This window comes from Eleutherodactylus coqui, chromosome 2 (genome assembly GCF_035609145.1).
Source record: "Eleutherodactylus coqui strain aEleCoq1 chromosome 2, aEleCoq1.hap1, whole genome shotgun sequence".
In the NCBI taxonomy this organism is placed as follows: Eukaryota; Metazoa; Chordata; class Amphibia; order Anura; family Eleutherodactylidae; genus Eleutherodactylus; species Eleutherodactylus coqui.
Genome location: NC_089838.1, coordinates 307,964,404 through 307,977,294, shown reverse-complemented (window position 1 = coordinate 307,977,294; position 12,891 = coordinate 307,964,404). Strand labels below are relative to the sequence as shown.

At 49.8% G+C, this 12,891-nt stretch overlaps 4 non-coding genes across 4 annotated transcripts; 3 read left to right on the top strand and 1 right to left on the bottom strand.

The window, feature by feature from the left end:
- Positions 1-5,083: 5,083 nt before the first annotated feature.
- On the bottom strand, positions 5,084-5,155 carry TRNAE-UUC (transfer RNA glutamic acid (anticodon UUC)). Its single transcript has one exon. It is a non-coding gene; the product is annotated as a tRNA-Glu (tRNA).
- Positions 5,156-5,299: 144 nt separating this feature from the next.
- TRNAM-CAU (transfer RNA methionine (anticodon CAU)) lies at positions 5,300-5,372 on the top strand. The gene has a single exon. It is a non-coding gene; the product is annotated as a tRNA-Met (tRNA).
- Positions 5,373-5,590: 218 nt separating this feature from the next.
- TRNAR-ACG (transfer RNA arginine (anticodon ACG)) lies at positions 5,591-5,663 on the top strand. The gene has a single exon. It is a non-coding gene; the product is annotated as a tRNA-Arg (tRNA).
- Positions 5,664-6,731: 1,068 nt separating this feature from the next.
- TRNAH-GUG (transfer RNA histidin (anticodon GUG)) lies at positions 6,732-6,803 on the top strand. The gene has a single exon. It is a non-coding gene; the product is annotated as a tRNA-His (tRNA).
- Positions 6,804-12,891: the final 6,088 nt, after the last annotated feature.

Here is a 12,891-nt window from a genome sequence, read left to right as displayed (position 1 = left end):
TGGGACAGAGTCAGAGCCTGGGACCGCTCACGTCCTACCCACCCCCAGAATTGCGGGCCCCAGCTCGGTGCTGGTATCTGCGGAGGTGTATGCTTCCTCCACTAAAGCACCCTCCTCCTCCTCCTCCTCCTCTGTCTCGCAATCAAGATGTGTTAGCAGCAGCATGTCGCCAGCAGTCGGTGTCGCGCGGTGTGGCAGCACAGCGGTGGGCAAGCGTCAGCAGGCCGTGCTGAAACTACTCAGCTTAGGCGATAAGAGGCACACGGCCCACGAACTGCTGCAGGGTCTGACAGAGCAGACCGACCGCTGGCTTGCGCCGCTGAGCCTCCAACCGGGCATGGTCGTGTGTGACAACGGGCGTAACCTGGTGGCGGCTCTGCAGCTTGGCAGCCTCACGCACGTGCCATGCCTGGCCCACGTCTTTAATTTGGTGGTTCAGCGCTTTCTGAAAAGCTACCCACGCTTGTCAGACCTGCTCGTAAAGGCGCGCCGGCTCTGCGCACATTTCCGCAAGTCCCACACGGACGCTGCCACCCTGCGCACCCTGCAACATCACTTTAAGCTGCCAGTGCACCGACTGCTGTGCGACGTGCCCACACGGTGGAACTCTACGCTCCACATGTTGGCCAGGCTCTATGAACAACGTAGAGCTATAGTCGAATACCAACTCCAACATGGGCGGCGCAGTGGGAGTCAGCCTCCTCAATTCCTTTCAGAAGAGTGGGCCTGGTTGGCAGACATCTGCCATGTCCTTGGTAATTTTGAGGAGTCTACCCAGGTGGTGAGCGGCGATGCTACAATCATTAGCGTCACCATTCCTCTGCTATGCATCTTGAGAAATTCCCTGCAAACCATAAAGGCAGCTGCTTTGCGCTCGGAAACGGGGGCGGGGGAAGACAGTATGCCGCTGGATAGTCAGGGCACCCTCCTGTCTATTTCTCAGCGCGTACAGGAGGAGGAGGAGGAGCATGAGGAGGATGAGGAGGAGGGGGAAGAGACAGCTTGGGCCGCTGCTGACGGTACACCGGCTGATTGCCTGTCATCCTTTCAGCGTGTATGGCCTGAGGAGGAGGAGGAGGAGGAGGAGGAGGAGGAGGAGGATCCTGAAAGTGATCTTCCTAGTGAAGACAGCCATGTGTTGCGTACAGGTACCCTGGCACACATGGCTGACTTCATGTTAGGATGCCTTTCTCGTGACCCTCGCGTTGCACGCATTCTGGCCACTACGGATTACTGGGTGTACACACTGCTCGATCCACGGTGTAAGGAGAACCTGCCCACTCTGATTCCCGAAGAGGAAAGGGGTTCGAGAGTGTTGCTATACCACAGGACCCTTGCGGACAAGCTGATGGTAAAATTCCCAGCCGACAGCGCTAGTGGCAGAAGGCGCAGTACCGAGGGCAAGGTAGCAGGGGATGTGCGTAGATCGAGCAGCATGTACATCCCAGGCAGTGCAACAGTCTTTAAGGGCCTGGCCAGCTTTATGGCTCCCCACCAAGACTGTGTCACCGCTCCCCAGTCACGGCTGAGTCGGCGGGAGCACTGTAAAAGGATGGTGAGGGAGTACGTAGCGGATCGCACGACCATCCTTGGTGACGCCTCTGCCCCCTACAACTACTGGGTGTCGAAGCTGGACATGTGGCCTGAACTAGCGCTGTATGCCCTGGAGGTGCTTGCTTGTCCTGCGGCTAGCGTGTTGTCGGAGAGGGTGTTTAGTGCGGCTGGGGGAATCATCACAGATAAGCGTAGCCGCTTGTCAACCGACAGTGCCGACAGGCTAACACTCATCAAGATGAACAAAGGCTGGATTTCCCCAGACTTCTGTTCTCCACCAGCGGACAGCAGCGATACGTAAGCAATACGTAGGCTGCACCCGCGGATGGAAGCTACGTTCTCTCTCACCATCCAAAACGGGGACATTTCTGCTTCATCAATCTGTGTCTAATATTCCTCCTCCTCCTCCTCCTGCTCCTCCTCCTGAAACCTCACGTAATCACGCTGAACGGGCAATTTTTCTTAGGGCCACAAGGCTCACTCAAATAATATTTCAGAACAATTTTTATAAGTTTCAATGCGCTTAAAAGCATTGGAACTTTAACTTGAACCAATTTTTCGTTACACTGGGCTGCCTCCAGGCCTAGTTACCACTTAAGCCACATTAACCAAAGCGATTAATGGGTTTCACCTGCCCTCTTGGCTGGCCATGGCCAATTTTTGGGATGTACATTAGTACTGTTGATACAGCAATTTTTGTGGGCCCTCGCCTACAGTGTAATCAAATTAATTTTTAGCCCACCTGCATTACAGCTGACGTTACCTCAGCTGTGTTGGGCAATGCAATGGGATATTTTTATGTACCGCTGGTGGGTTCCAGGGAGCCACCCATGCTGTAGGTGCACACTGAGTTTTTAATACATCTGTACACTTCTAAAGAACCCGTCTGACTGGGGCATGCAGTGTGGGCCGAAGCCCACCTGTATTACGCACGACATTACTACCTCAGCTGTGTTGGGCAATGCAATGGGATATTTCTATGTACCGCCGGTGGCTTCCTGGCACCCACCCAGGCAGTGGGTCCACAGGGAGTTTAACCTACATGTGTCCGCTTGTAAAGAACCCCAGTCTGACTGGGGCATGCAGTGTGGGCCGAAGCCCACCTGCATTAAGCACGACATTACTACCTCAGCTGTGTTGGGCAATGCAATGGGATATTTTTGTGTACCGCCGGTGGGTTCCAGGGAGCCACCCATGCTGTAGGTGCACACTGAGTTTTTAATACATCTGTACACTTCTAAAGAACCCGTCTGACTGGGGCATGCAGTGTGGGCCGAAGCCCACCTGTATTACGCACGACATTACTACCTCAGCTGTGTTGGGCAATGCAATGGGATATTTCTATGTACCGCCGGTGGCTTCCTGGCACCCACCCAGGCAGTGGGTCCACAGGGAGTTTAACCTACATGTGTCCACTTGTAAAGAACCCCAGTCTGACTGGGGCATGCAGTGTGGGCCGAAACCCACCTGCATTAACCCTTTCCAGTCCACTGTGTGACCTGTGAAGACATTAGGGTTTAAGGCTGTACAGCTCCGTTGTTGGTAGACGTCCGTCGGGGTTCTCTTACTGTATATTGCCAGCCTCTCTGCTGTCGGAGCCTATCCTACGTGTCAGCTCATGCAGTACTGGCTTTAGCCAGCATATAGCGCCGTTGTATAACGGCAGAAAAAGAGTAAGCCCCCTAGGAAAACCATATACAAATTGGATTGGAAAGGGTTAAGCACAACATTACTACCTCAGCTGTGTTGGGCAATGCAATGGGATATTTCTGTGTACCGCCGGTGGGTTCCAGGGAGCCACCCATGCTGTGGGTCGACAGGGACTTCACAATAGGGAGTTGTACCTGCCTGTGTCTATGAATTAAAAAGCCCGGTCTGACTGGGGCATGCAGACACCTTGACAGAATGAATAGTGTGTGGCACATAGGTTCCCCATTGCTATGCCCACGTGTGCAGCTCCTGATGGCGGTGGCACAGGATTCTATTTCTCATTGCTTCTGTACAGCATTGTGGGCTATCGCTCCGCCACTTTTAAAGAGGGTCGCTGCCTAGCCGTGCCAACCTCTGCAGTGTGTGCCTGCGGTCCCTCGTCATGGCAGACGCAATTCTAAATAGACATGAGCGTGGTGTGGCATGAGGGCAGCTGAAGGCTGCCCAGGGACACTTTGGTGTGCGCTGTGGGGGGGGAGGGGGGGCGGTTGGGCAGCATGTAACCCAGGAGAAGTGTCAGTGGAGTGTCATGCAGGCAGTGATTGTGCTTTGTTGGAGGTAGTGTGGTGCTTAGCAAAGGTATGCCATGCTAATGAGGGCTTTTCAGAAGTAAAAGTTGTTGGGAGGGGGGGGGCCCACTCTTGCCGGTATTGTGGCTTAATAGTGGGACCTGTGAACTTGAGATGCAGCCCAACACGTAGCCCCTCGCCTGCCCTATCCGTCACTGTGTCATTCCCATCACTTTCCTGAATTGCCCAGATTTTCACACATGAAAACCTTAGCGAGCATCGGCGAAATACAAAAATGTTCTGGTCGCCCATTGACTTCAATGGGGTTCGTTGTTCGAAACGAACCCTCGAGCATCACGGGAAGTTCGTTCCGAATAACGAACACCCGAACATTTTGGTGTTCGCTCATCTCTAGTGGCAACCTCTCACACAGGGCCAGTGGCGCAATGGATAAGAAGTCTGACTACGGATCAGAAGATTGTTGGTTCGACTCCTACCTGGCTCGTGAATGTCGCCGTGATTGTATAGTGGTTAGTACTCTGCGTTGTGGCCGCAGCAACCCCGATTCGAATCTGGGTCACGGCATTCTTGATGAAAAAGCAAAGGTGCTCTTGTAGACGGCAAGCCTGAATGATACTTTTATGAACTTTTTGAGCGCTATCTTAATTCAGAGGTCATTCGATGTAGTTGCAAGCTTAGGAAAATGCTCATTCCCATACCGGGAGTCGAACCCGGGCCGCCTGGGTGAGAACCAGGAATCCTAACCGCTAGACCATATGGGAACCGCTGAGACCCTTTTTCAGTAATAAGTAGAAAAAAAATCAGTTTCATGATTTGAAAACTCATTTTTAAGCATGGATGGCATCAACAACCACTTGCAAGTGGCCTCGTTAGCGCAGCATTTTTGGCTGCCAAGAGCATCTGCAACCTAAGGGCGAGCACCCACTGGCGTTTGCGTTTTCCGCGGGAAAAAACGCAGCGTTTTCGCCGCGTTCCCCGCGTTTTTTCCGCCCGTTTTCCGCGGCGTTTTTCGCGGCGTTTTCGCGGCGTTTTCGCGGCTTTTCCATTAATTTCCATGGAGAAAAATAAGGACACATATGCAACTGACAGCTCCTATGTTAAAAACGCAAACGCAACGCAAAAAAAACGCCAGTGGACAGGAACACATGCTATCTCTATGCCTGTGCAGGAAAAACGCAAAACGCAAAACGCAGGTAAAAAAACGCCAGTGTGTGCTCGCCCTAAGCCGCTTAATTCTGCAAGAAAGGTGCAGGCCTTTGAATGCAGGCACAAGCTTAGCAAAACACTCATTCCCATACCGGGAGTCGAACCCGGGCCGCCTGGGTGAAAACCAGGAATCCTAACCGCTAGACCATATGGGAAAAGTTGCTTTCACAGCTTGCTTTAAACTTTCCGATATATGTAGATATATACATGTACATATTAAAAAAAAAAAAAGAAAGAAGTTTTCTGCTTACAGAATTCCATCTTATCTTTGGACGGCAACAACCAATCACATGCAAGATGCCTCGTTAGCGCAGTAGGTAGCGCGTCAGTCTCATAATCTGAAGGTCGTGAGTTCGATCCTCACACGGGGCATGGATTTATCCTTGTTTTTTCCCTCCGCCTTAACTGGAGAGGCACTGCTCTTTGCCATTCAATACCGAAACGATACTGGATAATATGGAAAGGTAGCAAACAAGGCAGAAGGGTTTTGGCTAGGGGCTAAAAGCAACCGTGTTGAGGTCTTTGAATATGGCTGCGAGCGTAGCAAAAGTCCAAAATGGGGAGCATGATTAGTGGCAACCTCTCACACAGGGCCAGTGGCGCAATGGATAACGCGTCTGACTACGGATCAGAAGATTGTAGGTTCGACTCCTACCTGGCTCGTGAATGTCGCCGTGATCGTATAGTGGTTAGTACTCTGCGTTGTGGCCGCAGCAACCCCGGGTCACGGCATTCTTGATGAAAAAGCAAAGGTGCTCTTGTAGACGGCAGGCCTGAATGATACTTTTATGAACTTTTTGAGCGGTATCTTAATTCAGAGGGTCTTTCGATGTAGTTGCAAGCTTAGGAAAATGCTCATTCCCATACCGGGAGTCGAACCCGGGCCGCCTGGGTGAGAACCAGGAATCCTAACCGCTAGACCATATGGGAACCGCTGAGACCCTTTTTCAGTAATAAGTAGAAAAAAAATCAGTTTCATGATTTGAAAGCTCATTTTTAAGCATGGATGGCATCAACAACCACTTGCTAGTGGCCTCGTTAGCGCAGCATTTTTGGCTGCCAAGAGCATCTGCAACCTAAGCCGCTTAATTCTGCAAGAAAGGTGCAGGCCTTTGAATGCAGGCACAAGCTTAGCAAAACACTCATTCCCATACCAGGAGTCGAACCCGGGCCGCCTGGGTGAAAACCAGGAATCCTAACCGCTAGACCATATGGGAAAAGTTGCTTTCACAGCTTGCTTTAAACTTTCCGATATATGTAGATATATACATGTACATATTAAAAAAAAAAAAAGAAAGAAGTTTTCTGCTTACAGAATTCCATCTTATCTTTGGACGGCAACAACCAATCACACGCAAGATGCCTCGTTAGCGCAGTAGGTAGTGCGTCAGTCTCATAATCTGAAGGTCGTGAGTTCGATCCTCACACGGGGCATGGATCTATCCTTGTGTTTTGCCTCCGCCTTAACTGGATAGGCACTGCTCTTTGCCATTCAATACCGAAACGATACTGGATAATATGGAAAGGTAGCAAACAAGGCAGAAGGGTTTTGGCTAGGGGCTAAAAGCAACCGTGTTGAGGTCTTTGAATATGGCTGCGAGCGTAGCAAAAGTCCAAAATGGGGAGCATGATTAGTGGCAACCTCTCACACAGGGCCAGTGGCGCAATGGATAACGCGCCTGACTACGGATCAGAAGATTGTAGGTCCGACCTACCTGGCTCGTGAATGTCGCCGTGATCGTATAGTGGTTAGTACTCTGCGTTGTGGCCGCAGCAACCCCGGTTCGAATCCGGGTCACGGCATTCTTGATGAAAAAGCAAAGGTGCTCTTGTAGACAGCAAGCCTGAATGATACTTTTATGAACTTTTTGAGCGCTATCTTAATTCAGAGGGTCTTTCGATGTAGTTGCAAGCTTAGGAAAATGCTCATTCCCATACCGGGAGTCGAACCCGGGCCGCCTGGGTGAGAACCAGGAATCCTAACCGCTAGACCATATGGGAAAAGTTGCTTTCACAGCTTGCTTTAAACTTTCCGATATATGTAGATATATACATGTACATATTAAAATAAAAAAAATTTTTTGTGCTTACAGAATTCCATCTTATCTTTGGACGGCAACAACCAATCACACGCAAGATGCCTCGTTAGCGCAGTAGGTAGCGCGTCAGTCTCATAATCTGAAGGTCGTGAGTTCGATCCTCACCCGGGGCATGGATCTATCCTTGTTTTTTCCCTCCGCCTTAACTGGATAGGCACAGCTCTTTGCCATTCAATACCGAAACGATACTGGATAATATGGAAAGGTAGCAAACAAGGCAGAAGGGTTTTGGCTAGGGGCTAAAAGCAACCGTGTTGAGGTCTTTGAATATGCCCGTGGGGCCTGAGGTCTATGTAGACCATTGACCGGAAGTGACGTCAGACGCCAGCAGTAGCGGCACGAGCGGGGGGCCGAAGGGGACAGCGGAGCAGCGGTTACCGGAGCCGAAGCAGGTGCGGGGGCAGCAAGGAGCGGAGCGGAGCAGCTGTTACCAGCGCCGAAGCAGGTGCGGGGTCAGCAAGGAGCGGAGCAGCCGTTACCGGAGCCGAAGCAGGTGCGGGGGCAGCAAGGAGCGGAGCAGCCGTTACCGGAGCCGAAGCAGGTGTGGGGGCAGCAAGGAGAGGCCGGCAGCAGCGGAGGGCACCAGTACGGAGCAGCTGAGACAGGAGGCTGAGTGAGCGGCCGCCGGGACAGCGGGTGACGTCACCAGGAGGAGCGGAGGAGCTGATAAGTATCTTCTGTGTGTGTTTGTGAGCTATGTGTGTCTTTTGTGTATCTGGTTAGTTGTGTCTTCTGTGTGTGTGTGTCTGGGGGTCTAAGTGTTTGTGAGGGGGGTAAAAAAAAAAAAAAAATTTTGTGACCAGTAGCGCGTAAGTGTCAGCGGGTAAGCGTTTGTGTGAGAGCAGCAGCGTGTGAGTGGTTGCACAGAGGCAGCAGCGTGTGAGCGGTTGCAACGGCGTGTGAGCAGTTGAGCGGTTGCAGTGGCGGGTGAGGGGTTGCAGCGGCGGGTGAGGGGTTGAGCGGTTATAGCAGCGTGTGAGCGGAGTGTGAGCAGAGTGTGAGCGGTTGCAGCAGCGGGTCAGCGGGTGTGCGGTTGCAGTAGCGGGTGTGCGGTTGCAGCAGCGGGTGAGCGGTTGCAGCAGCGGGTGAGCGGTTGCAGCAGCGGGTGAGCGGTTGCAGTAGCGTGTGAGCGGAGTGTGAACAAGTCTTTCTTCACTACTTCCACAAGTAAATTGTAGATCCCCATTAGGATGAGCTCCATGCCTGGCAATGTCATCCAGTGTGCTACTTGTGCAATGTATGTGGTCCTTGATCAGCCGATCGAGGGTGCAAATTGTTGCGCAAGATGCGTGCACGTGGCACATTTAGAAGCCCAAATTCTGGATCTAAATGGGCAACTGGCAACACTGAGAGCCATTGACATCATGGAAAGGAGTTTGGTGCTCACTGAGCAGACACTCGCTGGGGTAGAGGCGGGGGCAGATGGTGGTACGGAAGAGCAGGGGGAGCAGGCAGTCAGCTGGGTGTCAGATAGAAGGAGGCATAGAGGGAATAGATTCAGGGAGGCTAGTCCTGAACTGGCACAACCCAACATGTCTGCAACGTTGGCAGATGAGGGGAATGCCATTACAGAGCCAGCACCGCTGCAGCACGACATGCCCTCTGAACGCCAGGGGGATAACTGCTCCAGTGAGACGGGGACGGGGAGAGCAGGGCAGGCTAGACAGGTTCTAGTGGTGGGGGGCTCAATTATTAGGGGGACAGAGAGGGCAATCTGCCATAAAGACCGGGATCGTCGAACGGTGTGTTGTCTTCCTGGCGCTCGAGTTCGACACATCGCGGATCGGATTGACAGATTACTGGGAGGGACTGGTGAGGACCCAGCGGTCATGGTGCACGTTGGCACCAATGAACAAGTTAGAGGTCAATGGAGGGCCCTCAAAAATGATTTCAGGGACTTAGGGTCCAAGCTCAGGGCGAGGACCTCCAGGGTAGTTTTCTCGGAAATACTACCTGTACCTAAAGCCACACTAGAAAGGCAGCAGGATCTTAGGGAGGTAAACAAGTGGCTCCGAAGTTGGTGTAAGAAGGAGGGATTTGGGTTCCTGGAGAACTGGGCTGACTTTGCTGTCGGCTACAGGCTCTACCGTAGGGACAGGCTGCATCTTAATGGGGAGGGTGCAGCTGTGCTGGGGGATAAGATGGCTAGAAGGCTGGAGGAGTGTTTAAACTAGGGACTGGGGGGGAGGGTAAAATGAGAAATAGTGGGGTAGCCAGTGTAATTAGCGATCCGGGTCCAAGCAAAGGGAATGGGGGACGAGCAGGGGGTGGGGTTAGTACAGTTAGAACTGATAGATCAGCCATAAGTACGAATAGCAACAAAACAAATTTAAGAAACAAAAAAAATGATATAAATTGTATGACCACGAATGCAAGAAGTCTGATCGGTAAAGTGGGTGAGCTTGAAGCGAGAATGATTGATGAAAACTATGATATAGTCGGAAATACGGAAACATGGCTTGACGATAAGTGCGATTGGGCGGCGAATTTGCAGGGGTACAATCTCTTCAGAAGAGACCGAAGGAACCAGAAAGGGGGAGGGGTATGTCTGTACGTCAAGTCAAACTTGAAGCCGAGGCTACGGGAGGATATAGGGGTAGGAGACGAACAGGTGGAATCTCTGTGGGTAGAAATACAGGGAGGAAAAAATAACAAAATCCTGATAGGGGTCTTCTATAGACCACCAAAAGCAACAGAAGAAACTGAGAACTTACTACTAAGGCAGATAGAAGAGGTGTCAAAGCGAAACGAAGTAATTATCATGGGGGACTTTAATTATCCAGATATAACATGGGAGAAGGAAACCTGCAAATCTCATAGGGGGGATAAATTCTTGAGAGTAATTAAAGACAATTACCTGAACCAACTTGTGCAGGAACCAACAAGAGGGAGGGCCATTCTGGACCTAGTACTAACTAACAAACCGGACCAAATAAAGGGGGTACAGGTTGAGGGGCACTTGGGGAACAGTGACCACAATATAATCAACTTCCAGCTATCAATCAATAGGAAGCCTTATCAGGGAGTGACAAAGAGACTAAACTTTAGTAAGGCAAAATTTGATGAGCTTAGAACTACTATCAGTAACATTAATTGGGACAACATTCTCAAAAATATCAGTACGGAGGACAAATGGGAAAAGTTCAAAAGGATCCTAATCACCTCATGTGAGCAGTTCATTCCCTTTAAAAATAAAAGGAACTCAAGTAAAAGGAAACCAATGTGGCTCGACAAGACGGTAAGAGGGGCAATAAACGAAAAAAAGAAAGCGTTCAAACTACTAAAGCAACAAGGCAGCGAAGAAGCGCTAAAATCATACAGGGAAAAAAACAAAATATGCAAAGATATGATCAAAACTGCCAAGGAGGAAGCAGAAAGACGGATCGCCAAAGAGAGCAAAAACAACCCGAAGCTATTTTTCGACTACATCAACAGCAAAAGGATTTGCAGGGAGAGCGCTGGCCCTTTAAAAAACAATGCAGGAGAAATCATTGATGATGACGAAGGGAAAGCGAATCTACTAAACAGTTTTTTCTCAAGTGTATTCACAAAAGAAAAGGAAATGCCACACGAGATGCAGGGGAATAAAACGAACCCCTCACAAAATATCTCATACCTAACGCAGGAGGAAGTGCGGAAGCGTCTAAAGAAAACTAAAATTGATAAATCGCCGGGCCCAGATGGATTACACCCAAGGATACTAAGGGAACTAAGTGACGAGATAGCTAGGCCGCTATACCTAATATTTCTAGACACTATCAAGACCGGTGTAGTACCATTGGATTGGCGCATTGCCAGCGTGGTTCCAATTTACAAAAAAGGGAGCAAAAGTGAGCCTGGAAACTACAGGCCAGTAAGTCTCACTTCAGTAACGGGAAAAATCATCGAGGGGATTCTGAGAGACGCCATCGATGAGTACCTCAAGGAAATTAAGGGAATAACTCCTCACCAGCATGGATTCATGAAGGGTCGCTCATGTCAGACAAATCTGATCAGTTTCTACGATGAAGTAAGCTCTAAGCTGGACCAGGGAGAATCTATTGATCTTGTATATCTGGACTTCTCTAAAGCCTTTGACACCGTGCCACATAATAGGCTAATATACAAAATGAGGCAGCTCGGACTGGGCGAAAACGTGTGTAATTGGGTAAACAATTGGCTCAATGATAGAAAGCAGAGGGTGGTAATAAATGGTGCGTACTCTGATTGGACCACAGTCGCTAGCGGGGTGCCACAGGGTTCAGTATTAGGCCCCACTCTGTTCAACATATTTATCAATGACCTGATAGAGGGGCTGCACAGCAAAATATCAATATTTGCAGATGACACAAAACTATACAATATAATTAATACAACGAAGGACAATGTACGGCTACAAACGGACCTGGACAAGCTTGGGGCTTGGGCAGAAAAATGGCAAATGAAGTTCAATGTTGAAAAGTGTAAGACTATGCACATGGGCAGGAGAAACGGATGTCACCAATATTCACTTAATGGGGTACCGCTGGGGAAAAGTGATATGGAAAAGGATCTGGGGGTATTAGTGGATAATAGACGGAGCTGGAGTAACCAATGCCAGTCAACTGCTGCAAAGGCAAATAAAGTTTTGGGATGCATTAAAAGAGGTATAGGGGCGAAGGACGAGAACATCATCCTTCCATTATATAAGGCACTTGTCAGGCCTCACATGGAATACTGCGTACAATTCTGGTCACCAGTGCTCAGGAAAGATGTCACAGTGCTTGAGGGGGTTCAAAGAAGGGCAACTAAACTAATACATGGAATGACGGGACTGGAATACCCAGAGAGGCTATCCAAATTGGGACTATTTACTCTTGAAAAAAGAGGGTTAAGAGGCGATCAAATAACCATGTATAAGTACATGAGGGGACAACACATGGATCTCTCCCGCGATCTGTTTACACCCAGGACCACGATGGTAACAAGAGGACACACGCTACGATTGGAGGAAAGTAGGTTTCATCACCAACATAAAAGGGGATTCTTTACAGTAAGAGCAGTTAGACTGTGGAACTCTCTACCGGAGGAAGTGGTGATGGCAAAATCCATAGAGGAGTTTAAAAGGGGACTTGATGTCTTTCTGGAGAAGAAGGATATTACAGGATATAAATATTAGGTTAAGTGTCAATCCTGGTATATAGGCAGGTAGGAACTATTAGGGGTTGATCCAGGGAACAGTCTGATTGCCATTAGGGAGTCGGGAAGGAATTTTTTCCCCAAAAGGGCTAATTGGTTTCTGGCCTTGGGTTTTTTTGCCTTCCTCTGGATCAACACAGGAGGATAGACAGGCTGAACTAGATGGACATTGTCTTCATTCAGCCTTACATACTATGTTACTATGCATGTTATGGCTGCGAGCGTAGTAAAAGTCCAAAATGGGGAGCATGATTAGTGGCAACCTCTCACACAGGGCCAGTGGCGCAATGGATATTGTAGGTTTGGCTCGTGAATGTCGCCGTGATCGTATAGTGGTTATTACTCTGCGTTGTGGCCGCAGCAACCCCGGTTCGAATCCGGGTCATGACATTCTTGATGAAAAAGCAAAGGTGCTCTTGTAGACTCCCTGTGCGGCAAGCCTGAATGATACTTTTATGAACTTTTTGAGCGCTATCTTAATTCAGAGGGTCTTTCGATGTAGTTGCAAGCTTAGGAAAATGCTCATTCCCATACCGGGAGTCGAATCCGGGCCGCCTGGGTGAGAACCAGGAATCCTAACCGCTAGATCATATGGGAACCGCTGAGACCCTTTTTCAGTAATAAGTAGAAAAAAA